The sequence below is a fragment of the Myotis daubentonii genome, chromosome 1 (assembly GCF_963259705.1).
Source record: "Myotis daubentonii chromosome 1, mMyoDau2.1, whole genome shotgun sequence".
Lineage (NCBI taxonomy): Eukaryota > Metazoa > Chordata > Mammalia > Chiroptera > Vespertilionidae > Myotis > Myotis daubentonii.
Window position 1 is genome coordinate 111,443,891 of NC_081840.1, and position 19,527 is coordinate 111,463,417.

At 42.5% G+C, this 19,527-nt stretch overlaps 1 long non-coding RNA gene across 1 annotated transcript; it reads right to left on the reverse strand.

Annotated features, from left to right (window-relative positions):
* Nucleotides 1-533: 533 nt before the first annotated feature.
* LOC132212360 (uncharacterized) lies at nt 534-15,703 on the reverse strand. The gene is made up of 3 exons (XR_009447706.1): nt 15,630-15,703; nt 1,716-1,830; nt 534-795 (listed from the first exon to the last, which is right to left on the reverse strand). It is a non-coding gene; the product is annotated as an uncharacterized LOC132212360 (long non-coding RNA).
* Between the last annotated feature and the right edge of the window lie 3,824 nt (nt 15,704-19,527).

Consider the following 19,527-nt stretch of genomic DNA (forward strand, 5'->3'; position numbering starts at 1 on the left):
TACATGCTGACAGCCAGAGTGTCTGGGAGTTAATGTCCCCTGGGGAAGCCTGCACATTGGCTGACTAGTATGGCAGTATGAAAGCCAAGCTCTCTTGCCTCGAGGTGGAACAAACTTTAAAGTAATTTTATCCAGTGGTGTCCAGATCCGTTTGAAACTTGGACTCTGCCTGAAATTTCACCCCTAATCCACCTCCTCCTTCCTGTCCTGCTTTCCCCAGCCCCTTTCCAATGTCTCCTAGGAATCTTCCTTAATCAATCTCTTGCACGAGAACCATCATCTCAGGGTCTGCAATAGTACGTAAGACAGGTAACATAGGAACATTTCACCTAATCAAACTTAGCATTGCCCTATCACATCCTAGTCACACAGGCAGACACTGGCTAACACACTAGAACATATAGGATTGGGTGGGGAAAAGGGGGTGGGTAGGAAAAGGAAGACAATGCTTTTGGAGAGCTTTGCAATAGAGAGAAACTAAAAAATGATGCCAGTACTTGAAGAGAAATGAAAGTGCTAATTATTTTGCTGTATAACCCATTACTCCAAAATTTAGCTTAAAACAATAAACATTTATTATATCATGCAGTTTCTAGGGGTCAGGAATTCCTCAGGGTGATCCTGGCTCAGAGTCTCCCATAAGATTGCAGTCAAGATGTCAGCCAGGGCTACAGTCTCAGGCTTGAGTGGGGCTAGAGGACCTGATTCCAAACTCACTCACATGTCTGCTGGCCAGAAGCTTCAATTCCTCACCACTTGGGCCACTTCATAAGGTTACTCATGACATTGCTTCTCCTAGAGTGAGTGATGAGAGAGACAGGTGTTCGCCAATGTGTAGACAGGAACTGGGAAGATCATGCTGCTCACAGCTGGTAAAAACCCTTAACTCTTGGGCATGGGATTGAGGAGCACAAGACATTGGTAGGATAAAGACAAATTTTCACTTTATTTACTTCTGAATCCCTTCTGTAATTTTAAAACATTGAAGGAGAAAGCTTAAATGAATCGCCAGTAGTTAGTAATGAATAAAGCTAAGTCCATAACAAAATAGCTATGAGAAGGAGAAATGACAAGGATAGAAAATTTGAACAGGGTCATAAAAAATAATCTATACTAATAATAGAGGAATATGCAAATTGGCTGGGACACCATCACGTAATGACCAATCAGGATGGGGGTGGGGCTGCAGCGGAGAACTCTCAGCATGCCTGTGCCAAGGGTCCAAAGGGCACAGAGAGGAAGGGAGAGCAGTTAGGCAGTTAGGGAGATCAGGCCAGGAAAGGAGAGCAATTGGAGGGATAAGGCCAGCAGGGGAGAGCAGTTAGGGGCATCAGGCCAGCAGGGGAGCAGTTAGGGGCATCAGGCAGCCAGGCAGGTGAGCAGTTAGAAGCCAGTGGTTCTGGATTGAGAGAGGGATCCCAGATGAATTTCATGCACTGGGCCTCTAGTGTGGGTGATGATAAACCATATGTGCATGATCTTAGGTATGTCTCTGCCCCATGCAGGAGTTCTGGAAGCACACTCTGAGCTCTGGAATTGTTGCAGGGGGGGATTCCTGCCTCCTCTAAGAAAGCCCAAAGCATTCTTTTTCCTCATTTTGTTTGCTCTACCACCATAGAGGGACATCAGCTCTGACTAGCTCTACATAACTTTCTTTCACCATCTGTCTATTTGGGGCCTGACTACCAGCTTTCTGATCTGGTCTTCATAAATACCTCAAATTCCCGCTTCCTGTGGCATGGCATGACCATTTATCCCAGATGTAGGATCCTGACTCCTCCAGCAAAGCAACAACCAAAACAATTCAGCCCCAGGTTCCAGCATCAATCCCTAAAAGTAAGAACAGATGAGAGGGTTAGCCTTTGCTCCAGAAATGCACCTGCCCTCTCCAGGTGGCCCTACTAGAGAAATAGGCACTTTTCCCAAGTTCAAGGGGCAAAAGAACCATCTTGAGCCTGACCCCCTCTCCCAATGTCTCTGGAGCTGACTGCCAAGCAGAGTGGTCCTGGCTGTGTCAAAGACAACACTGCTCTCAGTGTGACCCTTGGCTCAAAAGCCGCCTCTCCTGGCATGAGAGACTCAAGGCCCTTCATCATACACCGATGGGCATGCCTCAGAGAGAAGCGGGATTGTAGAGCCTTATAGAGAGAGCAGCACCTTAGAGATCTGTACCTGTGTCAGGATGGTGAGGGAACAGAGGACTTGGTGGCCAGAAGTGAGAGCCATGTGACATAAGGAAAGTACTCAGAGATTGAAGAGACCATCAGGTAGGATTCAGCCGGGTGGTTTCTGGTGCCCCTTAGACAGAGGAGCAGGAGCCTTCCCAGGGTCCCCGACTTAGCGCCCTGCTCTGATCAGTGCCAGTCCACAATGGCCTGCTACTGGTTCTTGATTACTTACACAAAGAAACTGCGAGTGATTTTATACCTGTTGAATCTTTTCAAATCTAGCCTTGTATTTCAGATGGATTTTTTATTTCATTTTTCTATTGATTTATTTTTGTTGGATTTTTACAAAAGAATTTGTTTGTTTTAGAATTGGGTAATTAAAAAGCAATCCTCCACCCCAGAAAATTTATGAAGCCCTGTTTTAGAAAGTCCCACATATCACAAATACACAGAAAATAAATGATTAGGGAGCACATGGGACCGGGTGCTCACACTGGCAGAGTGCAGCCTATAGGTAACAACATCAGGCCCCCCAAAATGCCATTCCTCAGCTTTTGCCCAATGTCCTCAAAACAAAAGGCAACTATATCTGAATGTTTCAAAGCCTTCTGGGTTGTGCTTCTGCCAGCATCAGAAACAGACACTGCTTCAGAGTAAAGGAAAGATTTGAGTGGCAGAAGCACTTAGGATTACAAAAAAAAAAGCAAATTAATTAACTTGTCAAATCCTTTTTCTCAGGTAGCATGAATGCAGTAGTTTCAATTTTCAAATATGTTTTCATTGATTTTTAGAAAGAAAGGAATGAAGGAGAGAGAGAGAGAGAGAGAGAGAGAGAGAGAGAGAGAGAGAAACATCGATCAGCTGCTTCCTGCACACCCCTACTTGAGCCTGCAACCCGGGCATATGCTCTGACCAGGAATGGACAAAGCTCAATCAACTGAGCCACATGGGCCAAAACAATGCAATCGTTTCCTACAGAGTCTTCACTCTCAGGAAGACCACACATCTATTCTCCTGCTCCTCTTTGTTTGCAGTCTTGACAATTGCACATGGTAGCTAAGGAACATTATGCAATATTAACACTTTATTTTACCTTTTAGTCTGCATATATGTAAGTATAGAAGTAACATTATGTGGCGCTAATCCTTCACATTACTGCATGTATCTAGATATTGTTTTAAGAGATAGTGAAATTTACAATGTAAGAGGTAGAAATTTATACTGTGAAATTGAAATATTTTGTAATATTTTCTGCAATAATGATCATTTATCTCATGCAACTCCACTAAAATATTTGAACAGGACATACACAATTCATGGTTAACTTCCAAATTTAAATATTGTTTTTAAGAATTTGATGACAATCCCACTTATTAAACTTTCTCCAAGTTGAAATTAATTTTTAAAATTATCGAAGCATTACATTGACTCAAAAAAGTAGTCTAACTTGTCTTCATCAATATGAGAAAATCTTAATTATGAAACCTAATTAAGTAACTTACAATAGGGAAGGCAAACAAATTCAATAAAAAGTATGTAATAGCTTCTGATTTATGTGTATATTGATTTTATTACTTGTCTAAACATCACCAGTCAATCAATAGAATATCCAAATATGTGTAAAAATAATCCAATTCTGTTATCTTTACTGTATTGCCATTTTCCATTAATATAAAAACCATATACAAAGTTTTTTAAAGTGTATATGGTTTTTATATGGAAGTGTGGGCCTTCATTTAGTATAGGGGCCTGCTTAGAGCTGCCTGCCCACCAGTTGACTAAGCATTAGTGAGTTCGCTCCACACTCAGAGAAAGAGAGCATCAGGAGGATAGAGACATGGCTTAGACACAAATATCAAAAGGGAAACATGCTTTTTAGAAATTACACATGTTTTTTTTATTTGCAATTGATCCCATGTCCCATTTGTTCCTCAATTAGCAGAGATTTTTGCCTGGCTTTGGCTTAAGTAAGCCACTGTATGTGGGCCTATAGTGGATGTCTGTAAGAGCCACCTCCGTCAGTGGCCTCCTCTTCTTTGCTCCTGGAGGGACAGAATCTGAGCCCTGCTGAGAGGCAATGCCTCTGTCCAACATGGTCTCTCCTCCAAATCCTGCTCTGGGATCACTGCTGCTGGCCAAGGACAGGAGGCAGACAGCTCCTAGTCATCCACATTGTCCACTCTGCCCTATGCTGTTGGTGGAGACCTCCTGCTAACTGAGAAGACCAGTTTTCCCCAGGGCCTCTGACCTCTGAGTCCTAAGGGAACCTCTGTTATGTACACTATTTCTCTGCTAGAGGCATTTGCTTTGTTTCCAGGGGTGTGTGTATGTACAAACACACACACACAAACACACACACACATTCACACACACACACACACACAGACACCAGGCATGTACCTCTACCATCAATGCTGCAATTAACACCCTTGCACAAGGGCCCTAAGGTGAATGCTTTCATCTCTGGAATAGATTCCCAGGTGTGAGATTGCTAGGTCAAAGAGCATATGTATTTTTAATTTTAATGGATTTTTCCAGATTGATTTCTAAAAAGGCCATAATAATTTTCATCTCTACCAACAATGATTAAGAGCATGCTTTTTCCCCCACATGAAATAGATGTGGATGCTCTTTTTAATTTTTCCAGCCTGAAGGGTCCAAGCAAGTACCTTATTAGTTTAATTATTTTAATTCCCCTGAATTCTAATGAATTTGAGCATCTTTCCATACAGTTGGATATTTTTCTTCTTTGAATTGCCTATTTATATCTTTTGTCTATTTCTCCATTCAGTTGTTTGTCTTAGCAATTGATAAGAGCTCTTTGCATAAAATAGCTATCAACTTTTGTTTATCAGCTACATTACAATTTTTTCTACTCTAATGCTTGTCTTTTGACATTGCTTGCAGTATCTTTTGCCACAAAAATGATTTAAATATATATTTATATATGTATAAAGTAAAAATATCTATCCTTTTTTATTTCCTAGGTTTCCAACCTTAGTTGAAAAGATCTTCTAACCTCTTATTTATATAAGGCCTCCTTGCCAAAATATTCATTGAAACCTTTTATACAAGTACACACATTTTTATGGATCCATGAATGTTCACAAGTGAACACACTCAAGTAACCAAGACCCAGATCAAGAAGCAAAACATTCCCAGCACCCTAGAAGCTACTTCATGTCCTCTGCCAGTCACCAGTCACTACTCTCTGGCTCAGTTGATTGAGTGTCATCCTGTATACCAAAGGGTTGCCGGTTTGATTCCCAGTCAGGGCACATACCTGGGTTGCAGGTTCAGTTGGGCATGTACAAGGGCAATCAATCAATGTTTCTCTCTCCTCTCTCTCTCTCTCTCTCTCTCTCTCTCTCTCTCTCTCTCTCTCCATCCCTCCCTCCATTCCTCCATCCCTTCCTCTCTCTAAGCATGTCTTCAGGTGAGAATTTTTTAAAAAATATTAACCTCTATCCTGCTTCTAACATCATAGGTTAGTCTTTGGTCTTTATTTAAATGAATCATCATATGTACTCTTTTATGTCCAGCTTTTTTAACTCAGCATTATGTTTGCGAGATTCATTTATGTAGCTCACTCATTCTCACTGCTGTGTGGCAGTCCTTTATATAAATTGCCTCACTTTATTTTTTACTGTTGGTGGACATTTGGATTGCTTCCAATTTGGGGCTATTAAAAATTGTGCTGCTATAAACATTCTTGTACATATTTTTGGTGAATTTATGTCTGCATTTCTGCTGGATATTTCCCAAGAGTATAAATTCAGGGTCACAGTTTATGTGTATTTTCACTTTTTTGTAGATATTGCCAGTTTTCCAAAGTGGTTGTACCAATTACACCCTCACCAGTAATGTAAGAGATGTCTTGGTTGTTCTATCTCCACCCAACAATTGGTTTCATCTGACTTTTTATTTAAACCATTCTAGTGGGTATATGCTAGTGTTGCATTGTGGTTTGTCTTGCACTGTCCAGATTTTTAATGTTTAATTTTTTACATTTTAAGTCCTAATAAACCTGGAATTTTATTTTTGCATATGGTAAAATAGAAGTCCACTTTGACCCTATTCCAGACAGAATGCCAGATGTGCCAGGTTAAATAATCTGTCTTTTTCCCTGCTATGTATTGAGGGATAAATAGACACTTTCCAAGTGGAATGGAGTGGGGAAGAGCACTCCAGGTTGACAGAGCTGCATGAGCAAAGTCGCAGAGGCATGAAGCAGCATGATGTGGCTAAAATTAAAAGTGTGCAGCAGGGAGAAACCAAGATGGCAACATAGGTAAACACCTGAAATTGCTGCCTTGCACAACCACTTCAAAAATATAACTAAAAGACAAAACAGACATCATCCAGAGCCACAGGAAGGCTGGCTGAGTGGAAATTCTACAACTAGAAGGAAAGAGAAAAGCACACTGAGGCTCAGAGAAGGTGCGGAAGTAAAGTGCAGAGGTACGGAGGCGCAGGGGAAAGGGCTGGCAACTGAGGACACGGTTGTCTTTTTCAATCAGGAGGGTATCTCAAGCTCCCAACTTCTCTGAACTCCAGTTCCGAGTGAGTCTCTGGGGACCCAGACTCATACGGGGAGAAACTGGACTGTCTGGCATTGGGCAGAACTCGAGGGCTGCTTTCTCTCAAAGGTGCTTGCAGCAATTACCACAGGACATTGAGACCGGGGGGCCTCTTAGGGCAGGGCTGAGGATCAGCCATAGCTGTCTACTCCTCCCTGTTGATTCCCGGAGACCCCGCCCCACCCAAGCTGTGTGCAGAGGCTTTTGCATATGAAAGGCCTGGCCCTTTGCAATCTAAAATTACCTAACAAACTGCAGCTGGGTCAGAGAGGCACAGAACATCCAAAAGAAGGCCCAAGGCCCCACAGCAGCTTGCATTGCTTCACAGCTGGGCCTCATCAGGGCACCTCCAAACCCCAAACAAAGAAGAGGAATCTGCAGATCTCTCCATAGCTCCTGCTGGGTAGCCTCAGGCAGAGGCTAAATTAGCACCTCCTTAGCGATCCAAGAGCCAGTGTACCCAGTGGTCAGAGTGGGACCGTCCAGATTACAACTCCTCAGATCCATAAGGGACACACTCAGGGGGCAGACTCAGTGAACACCGAAGCCCCACTGAAGCAAGTCTTGCCCCAGAGGGGTGTCGCCAGCACAGAAGTTCTCCCACTGTAGACACAACTGATTCTCACAGCCAATTGGCCTGGAGGTCAAATCCTCCCAGTGATACCTACAACAATTAAGGCTTAACTACAACAAGACTGTGCACAAAGCCCACAAAGGGGTGCACCAAGAGTGTCCACCTCAGGTAATTGGGGAGGCTGAGCCACTGGGCCCTATAGGACACCTAGCACAGAAAGCCACTCTATCAGCACAGGGAAGCATAAAAAATGTGGAGACAAAGAAACAAGTCACAAATGACAGAAATGGAGGAAAGCAAACTACTGGATATAGAGTTCAAAACCACACTTACAAGGTTTTTCAAGAATTTTCTAGAAACCTCTGATAAATTTAGTGTGACCCTCGATAAATCGAGTGAGACACTAAAGGATATGAAAAAGGACCAGCTAGAAATTAAGCATACACTGACTGAAATAAAGAATATTATACAGAGATCCAACAGCAGACTAGAGGATCACAAGAATCAAGTCAAAGATTTGAAATACGAAGAAGCAAAAAACACCCAACCGGAAAAGCAAAATGAAAAAAGAATTCAAAAATATGAAGATAGTGTAAGGAGCCTCTAGGACAACTTCAAGCATACCAACATCTGAATTATGGGGGTGCCAGAAGGAGAGAGAGAGCAAGATATTGAAAACCTATTTGAAGAAATAATGACAGAAAACTTCCCCCACCTGGTGAAAGAAATAGACTTACAAGTCCAGGAAGCGCAGAGAACCCCAAACAAAAGGAATCCAAAGAGGACCACACCAAGACACATCATAATTAAAATGCCAAGAGCAAAAGACAAAGAGGGAATCTTAAAAGCAGCAAGAGAAAAAAAGTCAGTTACCTACAAGGGAGTACCCATAGGAGTGTAAGCTGATTTCTCAACAGAAACTATGCAGGCCAGAAGGGAGTGGCAAGAAATATTCAAAGTGATGAATAGCAAGAACCAACAACCAAGTTTACTTTACCCAGCAAAGCTATCATTCAGGATTGAAGGTGAGATAAAGAGCTTCACAGATTAAAAAAAAAAAAAAAAAAAAAAGCTAAAGGAGTTCATCACCACCAAACCAGTATTATATGAAATGCTGAAAGGTATCCTTTAAGAAGAGGAAGAAGAAGAAAAAGGTAAAGATACAAATTATGAACAACAAATACACATCTATCAACAAGTGAATCTAAAAATCAAGTGAATAAATTATCTGATGAACAGAATAAACTGGTGAATATAATAGAATCAGGGGCATAGAAAGGGAGTGGACTGAGAATTCTCGGGGGGAAAGGGGTGTGGGGGTGTGGGAAGAGACGGGAAAAAAATCATACACCTATGGATGAAGGCAGTGGCAGGGGGTGGGGTTTGTAAGGGCAGAGGATGTGGTGGTAACCAGGTAGAGGGGAGCTATGGGGGGGGGGGGGAAGAGGAACAACTATAATAATCTGAACAATAAAGATTTAATTAAAATAAAATAAAATAAGATGTGCAGCAGCAAGAGGCACAGGAGGGCTGTGGCCAGTGTTGCTCAGTTGATTGAGCATTGTCCCATGCACTGAAGGGTCTCTGGTTCTATTCCTGGTCAGGGCATATACCCAGGTTTCAGGTTCAGTCCCCGGTTGGGTACATAAGGAAGCAACCTATCAATGTTTCTCTCACATCAATGTTTCTGTCTTTCTCCCTCAGGTGAGGATTTAAAAAAAGAAGCACAGGAGGGTTGGCAAAGCCAGATCTTGCAATTCTTGCAAGAGGACAAGGCTCAGGCTGCTGTTGAATGGGAGCACCAAAGGAAGAAGGACCTTCTCTACTTTGGATATTTGGAAACATTCCTTGAGATCCGCATTTTGAAAGGTGTGATTATCAAAATGTCACTCGTAGGGGAGTGTTGACAGAGGCACTTACATGTGTTATTTCATTTAATCCTCACAATGACTTCATGAGGGAGGCACTATTAACCTCGCTTTACAGATGAGGGCATAAGGCTTAGAGAAATCAAATGGTTTGTCCTCAGTCACACAAGTAGTAAAAGCTGAGACTGGACCCCAGGTCTGTCTCCCTCCCTAGTTCCTGCTCTTCCTTCCCAACACACCACTGGCACTGGCAGTGGACGGTGAGTGGAGCTTCCAGGCACTTCCCAAATAATGGAGCATGTGATGAAACAGAGACTTATAATCATCATTTCAGCCCCTGCCAAAAGAGCCTGTAGGTGGCTGTTTTCTCTTCCCCAGTCACAGAGCGGTTGATTTCTTGAGAAACAGTCACTGTTCTAGGCAGAAATGACCTCTTCAGCTAAAAGGCATGCCCATGGACAAGTTGTATGGGTCTGTGGAGAGCAGGGAGCATCTCACTGGATGAAGCAGAGTATGATGAGACATACAGAGAGCACGAAGTTGCTTCTGTCCTCCATCCCTTTCTCAATCACAGTTCTAGGTCACACAAGGTCCAGCTGCTCTTCTTTTCCCAGTTGGGAGAGATCTCTGTGTCCTACATTAAACCCCCTGGGACCTGTGCTGTCCTGGGCTGGTCTCTGTTCTCCACGGCCAGGGAGACGTAAAGACTCACCGATATGAGCACCCTGGCACTCAGACACACAGAGATGACATACAATCTCCACACTGACACAGAGCAGAGCCAAACACCCACTTCAGAGAACTTGCCTCCTGGAGCATAAGACCCCAGAGAATCATTCTAGCTCAGGGTTTTCAAATTATGCATGCAAGTTATTCTGCAGAGGGAAATTACACAAATTAAAGAAGCAACTTCCCACCAAAGGGAAGATTTTTACTGATAGAGATAATTGTAGAAAAGTACACTGAAATTATGAGGTGGCATTTCCCTCTATCAGATTGGCAGAGATTTAAAAGTTTGAGAATACCCACTGTTGATGGGAATGTAAAGATATGCCATTTGGTAGAAAAAAATAAATGATTACAACTTCTGGGGAAGGTAACTTGACAATATATGTAAAAATGTTAAATGCAACTACCCTTAAACCCAGTGATTCCACTCATAATATTTTACAAATATAGGTAGCTACAGATACACACATATCACAACACAAAAATAGTGATTACGGAAGTTCATTGCAGCATCTATAATAATAAAAGCATAATATGCTCATTAGACCTGACGTCCTGCCAGACAACCTTCTGGACAAAGCCGGGGCTGTGAGGGAAGCCCGGGTCCTGGGTGTCTGCAGGTGGCCAGAGGGAAGTCCGGGTCCTAGGTGCCAGGGGGAAGCTGGTGCCAGCAGCTGGGGGAAAGAAGGCCTACTCTTGCACGAATTTTGTGCACCGGATCTCTAGTTTTTTTTATAATACCATAAAATTAGAAACAACTAAAAAAATCCATTAGTGGAAAACTGGCCAAATAGGGATATCCATTCTATGGCATACTAGCCATTTAAAAGGATGAGGTGGACCTCTATGTTCTGACATGGAAATATGTCCACACTACATTTTTTAATTGGAAAAAAAAAGTAAGATACAGAAGAGCAAACTGTTTTCATCCCATTTGTGTTTTAAAAAGCATGTTTATAGAAGGAGGGCCAAGATGATCGCATAGGTAAATGTGGCACTCTGATCCTCCCACAACCACATCAAAATTACAACTAAACTACAGAACAACCATCATTCAGAACCACCTGAAATCTGGCTGAATGGAAGTCCTACAAGTAGAGAATTAAAGAAGAAACCACATTGAGACTGATAGTAGGGGCAGAGGCACAGAAGGGGCTGGTTCAATACCCACATATGGCGTTTTTTAAATTAGAAGGGATATCTTGGCCAGGTAGGTCCCCCATGAGGAGCAAGGGGTGCGAGACCCCTCAGCCCAGGGTACCAGTACCAGGAAGAGAAGTCCCTGTAACTTTGGGCTGTAAAACCTGCAGGAATGGTGGCTGAGTGACACACAGACTGCTGGAGACCCAGTCAGTTTCTCTCTTTTTTTTAAAAATATTTTTATTGATATTTAGAGAGAGAGAGGAAGAGAGAGGGACAGAGAGATAGTAACAATGATCAGCTGCCTCCTGCACACCCCCTCCCCGGGCATGTGCCATGACCAGGAATCAAACCAGTGACTTCTTGGTTCATGGGTCAACACTCAACCACTGAGCAACACCGGGTGAGCTCAGGCAGTTACTCTTAAAGGGCCAGCACATGGATACACTCGGACTTACTTCCTCTGAGCTTCAGCAATGAAGCAGCAGATTGAAAGGATCCAGGGACATATGGGGAGGAACTAAATTGTCTGGCATCAGGATAAGAACTGGCACAAGAACAGATATATAGACCAGTGGAACAGAACAGAGAACCCAGAAATCGACACAAGCCATTATGCGCAATTAATATTTGACAAAGGAGGCAAGACCATACAATAGAGTCAAGACAGTCTCTTCAACAAATGGTGTTGGGAAAACTGGACAGATACTTGCAAAAAAATGAAACTAGACAACCAACTTACACCATATACAAAAATTAGCTCAAAATGGATAAAGGACTTAAACTTAAGATGGGAAACCATAAAAATCTTAGAAGAAGCTGTAGGCAACAAAATAGCAGACATTTGTCGTAGCACTATATTTAACGATACAGCTCCTAGGACAATGGAAACTAAGGAGAAAATAAACAAATGGGACTACATCAAAATAAAAAGCTTCTGCACAGCAAAGAAACCATCAACGAAACAATAAGAAAGCCCACTGCCTGAGAGAACATATTTGCCAATGTTATCTCCGATAAGGGTTTAATCTCCAATATTTACAGGGAATTCATACAACTTAACAAAAGGAAGATAAACAATCCAATCAAAAAATGGGCAAATGACCTAAATAGACACTTTTCAAAAGAGGACATTCAGAAAGCCAAGAGACATATAAAAACATGCTCAAAGTCACTAATCATCCAAGAGATGCAAATCAAAACAACAATGAAGTACCATTTCAAACCTGTCAGAATGGTTATCATCAACAAATCAACAAACAACAAGTGCTGGAGAGGATGTGGTTAGAAAAGGGAACACTCATCCACTGCTGGTGGGAATGCAGACTGGTGCAGCCACTATGGAAGACAGTATGGAGTTTCCTCAAAAAGTTAAAAATTGAACTCCCATTTGACCCTGTGATCCCACTGCTAGGAATATATCCCAAGAAACCAGAAACACCAATCAGAAAGGATATATGCACTCCTGTGTTCATAGCAGCACAATTTACAATAGCTAAGATCTGGAAACAGCCTAAGTGCCCATCAGCAGATGAATGAATTAGAAAACTGTGGTACATCTACACGATGGAATACTATGCTGCTGTAAAATAGAAGGAATTCTTACCATTTGCAACAGCATGGATGGAACTGGAGAGCATTATGCTAAGTGAAATACACCAGTCAGTGAAAGAAAAATACCACATGATCTCACTCATTTATGGATAATAAAGAACATTATAACCTGATGGACAAAAATAGGTACAGAGGCAGACAAGCATCGAACAGACTGTCAAACAATAGTGGGAAGGCTGGGGAGGGTTGGGGGTCGGGGGGAAGTAAGAGATCAACAGAAGGACTTGTATGCATGCATATAAGCATAAGCAATGGACATAAGACACTGGGAGAGGGGTCAGGGCATGTGCCGGGGGGTAGGGGAGGCTGAGGGAAAAAAGGAGACATATGTACTATTTGTAATACTTTAAACAATAAAAAAGAAATTTTAATAAAAGACACTACAAAGAAAGAGAATTACAAGCCAATGTCCCTGATGAACACAGATGCTAAAATCCTCAACAAAATATTAGCAAATTGGAACCAGTAATATATTAGAAAGATCATGCACCATGATTGGGTAGGATTTATTTCAGGGATGCAAGGCTGGTACAATATTCATAAATCAGTAAATGTGATATATCACATAAACAAATTGAAAGATAAAAACCACATGATCATATCAATAAATGCAGAAAAAGCATTGAATAAAATCCAGCACCCTTTTTTGATAAAAACTCTCCGTTAAGTGGGAATAGAGAGATCATACCTCAAAATAATAAAGGTCATATGCAACAAATCTACAGCCAACATAATACTCAATAAGCAAAAACTAAAAGTATTTCCCTAAGACAAGGATGTCCGCTTTCACCACTCTTATTCAACATAGTACTGGACATCCTAACCACAGCAATCAGATAAGAAGAAGAGATAAAAGGGCATTCAAATTGGAAAGGACGAGGTAAAACAGTCATTATTCACAGATGGCATGATATTGTACATAGAAAACCCTAAAGACTCCACCAGGAAACTACTAGACTTAATAGATGAATTCGGCAAGGTAGCAGGATACAAAATCAACACCCACAAATCGGTGGCATTTTTATACACCATTAATGAAGTCTCAGAAACAGAACCTAAAAAAACAATCCCATTTAGCATTGCAAAAAAAAATAATAAGATACTTAAGAATAAACTTAACAAAGGAGGTAAAAGACCTGCACTTGGACATTATAGGACATTAAAAAAGAAATAGCCGAAACCGGTTTGGCTCAGTGGATAGAGCGTCGGCCTGCGGACTGAAGGGTCCCGGGTTCGATTCCGGTCAGGGGCATGTACCTGGGTTGCGGGCATATCCCCAGTGGGGGATGTGCAGGAGGCAGCTGATCGATGTTTCTCTCATCGATGTTTCTAACTCTCTATCTCTCTCCCTTCCTCTCTGTAAAAAATCAATAAAATATATTTTAAAAAAATAAATAAAAAAATAAAAAGAAAAAAGAAATAGAAGAAGATACAAACATATACCATATTCATGGATTGGAAGAATTAACATTACTATGTCTATACTACCCAAAGCAATCTACAGATTCAACACAATCCCTATTAAAATACCAATGGCATACTTCACAGAGCTAGAACAAATACTCAAAAATTTATATGGAACCATAAAAGACCCCAAATAGCTGCAGCAATCTTGAGAAAGAAGAACAAAGTAGTAAGGGTCACAATACCGGATATCAAACTACACTACAGAGCCATTATAACCCAAACAGCTGGTACTGGCACCAGAACAGGCATATAGACCAATGGATCAGAACAGAGACCCCAGAAATTGACTCACACCATTGTGGTCAATTAATATTTGACAAAGGAGGCAAGAACATACAATGGAGTAAAGACAGTCTCTTCAACAAATGGTGCTGGAAAAACTGGACAGACACATGCAAAAAGATGAAACTAGACCACCAACTTACACTATACACAAGAATAAACTCAAAATGGATGAAAGACTTAAATGTAAGGCATGAAACCATAAAAATCTTAGAAGAAAACATAGGCAGTAAAATCTCAGACATCTTATATAGCAATATGTTTATGAATACATCTCCGAGGGCAAAGGAAACTAAGGAGAAAATAGGCAAATAGGACTACATGAAAGTAAAAAGCTTCTGCACAGCAAAAGAAACCACCATCAAATTGAAAAGGGAACTCACTAAATGGGAGAACATATTTGCCAATGATATATCTAATAAGGGGTTACATCCAAAATATACAAAGTACTCATACAACTCAACAAAAAGAAGACAAATAATCCAATTTAAAAAATGGGCAGAAGACCTGAATAGACATGTCTCCAAAGAGGACATACAAGTGGCCAAGAGACACATGAAAAAATGTTCAAAGTCACTAATCATCAGAGAAATGTAAATTAAAACTACAATGAGATATCACCTCACACCTATCAGAATGGCGATCATCAAAAATTCAACAAATGGCAAGTGCTGGCAAGGATGTGGAGAAAAGGAAACCCTAGCACACTGCTGATGGGAATGCAGACTGGTGCAGCCATTATGGAAAACAGTATGGAGTTTCCTCAAAAAATTAAAAATGGAACTTCCTTTTGACCCAGTGATCCCACTTCTGGGAATATATCCTAAAACCCCCAAAACACCAATCAGAAAAAATGTATGCACTCCTATATTTATAGCAGCATTATTTGCAATAGCTAAGATTTGGGAAACAGCCCAAGTGCCCATCAGTAGATGAATAAATACAAAAGCTGTGGGACATTTACACTATGGAATACTATGCAGCTGTAAAAAAGGGGGGGCAACTCTTACCCTTTATGCTAAGTGAAATAAGCCAAACTGAGAAAGACAAATATCACATGATCTCACTTATTTGTGGAATCTAATGTACAAAATGAATTGACCAAAAAAAATAAGACCGGAAGCAGGGAGTCATGGAACAAACTGACATAACTTGATGTGAGGGTGTGGGGACAAGAAGAGATAAACCAAAGAACTTATATACTTACTAGAGGCCCAGGTCCCTCAACGTGGCCTGCGGGGATCAGGCTGGAACCGGCAGTCCAACATCTCCAGAGGGATGTAGTAGTGGGCAAAGTGGCAGGCAGCCGGGCAGGAGCCCAAACCTGGCTGGGCTCCACACTGCTCCTGCTCATCCTGGCCTCACTGCACCTGCCGCTGCTGCTGCCACTCCACTGTGGTCTCCGCACGTATCGCCCATGACGGATAAGCGGCTGCGGGTTCATGCCCAGTCAGTCCTGATGCCTATCCCGTCTGGTCCAGATGGGGGAGGGGTGCGCAGGGGGAGTGGCCCCAGGAGAGGCTGGCAAAGCCACAGCTGCGCTTGCCAGCCTTGGAGTCTGGCGCCAGCCTGTTAGCCAAGTGGCACTCCCATTGTGGGAGCGCACTGACCACCAGGGGGCAGCTCCTGCGTTGAGCATCTTCCTCCTGGTGGTCAGTGGGCTCATAGCCATTGGTCAAAAGTGACTTAGGCTTTTATATAGATAGATTATATAGATAGATATGCATGGGCAATAGGGTGGTGAAGACCTGGGGGGGGGGGAGTGGGGTGGGGGGAGGGGAGGAGGGTTAGAGAGGAGGGGAGAAAGGAGGGGGGGGGAAATGGGAGACATCTGTAATACTATCAACAATAAAATCTTTTGAAAGAAAGAAAGAAAGAAAGAAAGAAAGAAAGAAAGAAAGAAAGAAAGAAAGAAAGAAAGAAAGAAAGAAAGAAAGAAAGAAAGAAAGAAAGAAAGAGAGAGAGAGAGAAAGAAAGAAAGAGAGAAAGAAAGAGAGAGAGAAAGAAAGAGAGAAAGAAAGAAATCCTTTCCCAACTTGACTGGAACACTTCTAACGACAAACATATGGTTAATTTAGAGGTGCTTTCTCACAAATATAAATATACACAGAGTCACACGTGCACAAACTCCCACATGAATGCAGACCACCACCACCAAAGGGTCGCAGGCACTCCTCCAGCAAAGCCGCTGAAGGGTTGGGGATGGAGCCCCGCCCCTTCCTCTGGACTCTCGCTGTGCCACTCGGGAGAAGTGGTGGCTTCACTTATAAACTGTGGGCCAAAGGCAGGGTGGCGCTCGGGTGCTGTGACTCGGCGTTCAGGTGCAGGGAGGGAGGGAAAGCCCTCATCTTCAAAGACAGCCCATCGTGAGAAGTGGGCCGAACAACGCAGCTGCGGGCAGCCCGGGCCGCCATGCCCTGAGTCCGGGGCGGAGTCCAATCAGGCTGCGGGTGGCGGTGGCCTCCGTGCTGAGGTTTGAAAACAATGGAGCACAGTGTGAAGTCCAGGAACTGCACTGCGGCCGCTGTATGGACCTCGGGAGGTAAAAAGCCAAGGCCTCCAAGCTCAGGCCACTAAACATTTTTGTTGCGCAGATAAAGAAATCCCTTGAGACGAGGACCCGGAGCCGCGAACTGCGCCGTCCGGCCCGGCGTCCCTGCTGTTCCCATGGTAGGTGGACCTGCGGCGCCCTCTGCGGGCTCCGAACCACTCTGCTGGCTCGAAAGCCGAGGGAGGTGTTCGCTGGAGGCGAAGGGGCGCTCCCAGGATGCTGGCTAGGCCGCCAGCAGCGTCCCTGCAGGCAGGTTTCGGTTCTGTACCCCTGCCAAGGCACACATCCACGCACCTCCGTCACCAAGGGACCCCATCCCCATTCTGCAGATGAGAAAACCGAGGTTCAACGATGGAACCTGACCCATCTACCCGCACTGAGAAGAGTTTCTGGGACCCCGAGGCCCACCTCACCTGTGCTGGGCTCCCTCTGCTAGGGACTCCTTCCTTTGCCCTAAGTGTGGCCATAGACTCAGTGGTCTGAGGTGCACCCCAAGCGCCCTCCCTCCTTGGTTTCTCAGAGCCAAAGCATTCTGCCTTGTGGGCAGGACTGCGTATACCGTGGGGGTCACTCCTACCCACCACTGAAGGGAGGGCTATCAACTTCACCAGAGGGAAATATGAGGACAGCATCGGCATTGCCCTTGAATGGACATGGCACTTCTGCTGTGTGATTCTGTCCTAAGGAGACCGTTAAGAAACAGCAAAGATTTTGCTCTGAGGATGTTCATCCCCATTGTTTGTAACAGCCAAAACTTGTCAACAATCTAACTCTCTACTGGCAGGTTAAACAAATAGAAGTCTCACAGCCACGCAAAATCATATTGGATAAAAATTTTTGGTGCTATATCAAAATGTTCATTGTATTGTTAAGAAAAAAAAGTTAAAATACAACATATGCAATGATAAAATTCCATTTCTGTGACGATGTGTTTCCATGTGCACACAATTAAAAAAATGACCAAAGAGATATGCACACAAAAAATACTTCTACCTTCCTGTATTTTCTGAAAGATACACACTGAATATGTGTTGGTTTTATGATTACTTTCTTTTTTTTTTTTTTAAGCAAAAACACCTATTGTTCACTTACCACACAGGAAGAACAGAGCAGCCTAAAGAGTTGGAACAAGAAAGTAGGAAAGGGACAACCACAGGAATCATGGTCACCAAGAGCTGCTCCTGAAGAACATGACAGTGATGATACATTTTCCAAATTGTTCATTGTAACACAGTTTGCAACATGCCCCAACTGGTGGATCATACATTTGGCCACAGATAAGGAACTCTGCAAGAAAAATTGCTAGTGTTACTTACTCAGTTTGTAAAATAACCAATTGATATGCCAGATTTTTGTTCCACTTTGACAAAGTTGACAAACATGCTGTAAGTAATGTGGTTCCTTTCCTGTACTAGCTCTATGCAAATTAACTGGAGCACATAGAGCAATCTTTTAAAAATATGTTTTTATTGACTTTATAGAGAGATAGAAACATCTCTGGTGACCTCTTGTTTCCTGGGTCCATGCTCAACTCCTGAACTACACGGGCTGGGCTAGAGCAACCTTCATTTTTTTTAAAATTGATTGGGGTGACATTGGTCAACATGAACATACAGGTTTCAGGTGTGGGTTTCTATGTTATAAGATCTGTATATTGCACCATGTTTTCATGGAATTCAAATTCTAATTGAATGAGATCACAATATATAAATTATTAAGCAAATGAGAAAATCAGACAATAGTTTTGGACAGAAAATAAAAGAAGAGGTGATAGAGACCTATAGGCTGATGATATTCTACTGGTTGATCAGGAAGCTCGGACAGATTGCATTTGAGCAGAGATATGAATGGCAGAAAATAGCCAGGCATGTAAAGATCAAGGGGAGAAACTGCGTAAAGGATACAGGGAACCTCTCTGTACTATATTTGCAGCTTCCTCTGAATCTAAAACTATCTGTAAATAAAAAGTCTCTTTAATATCAATACACACTATAACCTCCTAGATAAATCTCAAAATAATTATGCTGAGTGAAAGAAGCCAGATACCAAGAAATACATTCTGTATGACTTCTATTTATATAAAGTTCTGGAAAGTATAAGCTGATCTACAGTGACAGGAAGCATGTTTTTGATTGCCTGAATACAGAGTAGAGAGGGGGGTGTTCAGGCAGGAAGGGATGGGAGGGAAGGAGTACAAAGGGACATAAGGAATCTTTAAGGGTGATGGATGTTTGTTATCTTTTTTAAAAATATTTTTTAATTAAAGCTTTATTGTTCAGATTATTACAGTTGTTCCTCTTTTTTCCCCCCATAGCTCCCCTCCACCCAGTTCTCACCCCACCCTCTGCCCTTACCACGCCCCCCGTCCCCCGTCCTCATCCATAGGTGTACGATTTTTGTCCAGTCTCTTCCCTCAACCCCACACCCCTTCCCCCCCACCCCCCAAAATAGTCAGTCCACTTCCTTTCTATGCCCCTGATTCTATTATATTCACCAGTTTATTCTGTTCATCAGATTATTTATTCACTTGATTTTTAGTATCATTTGTAGATAG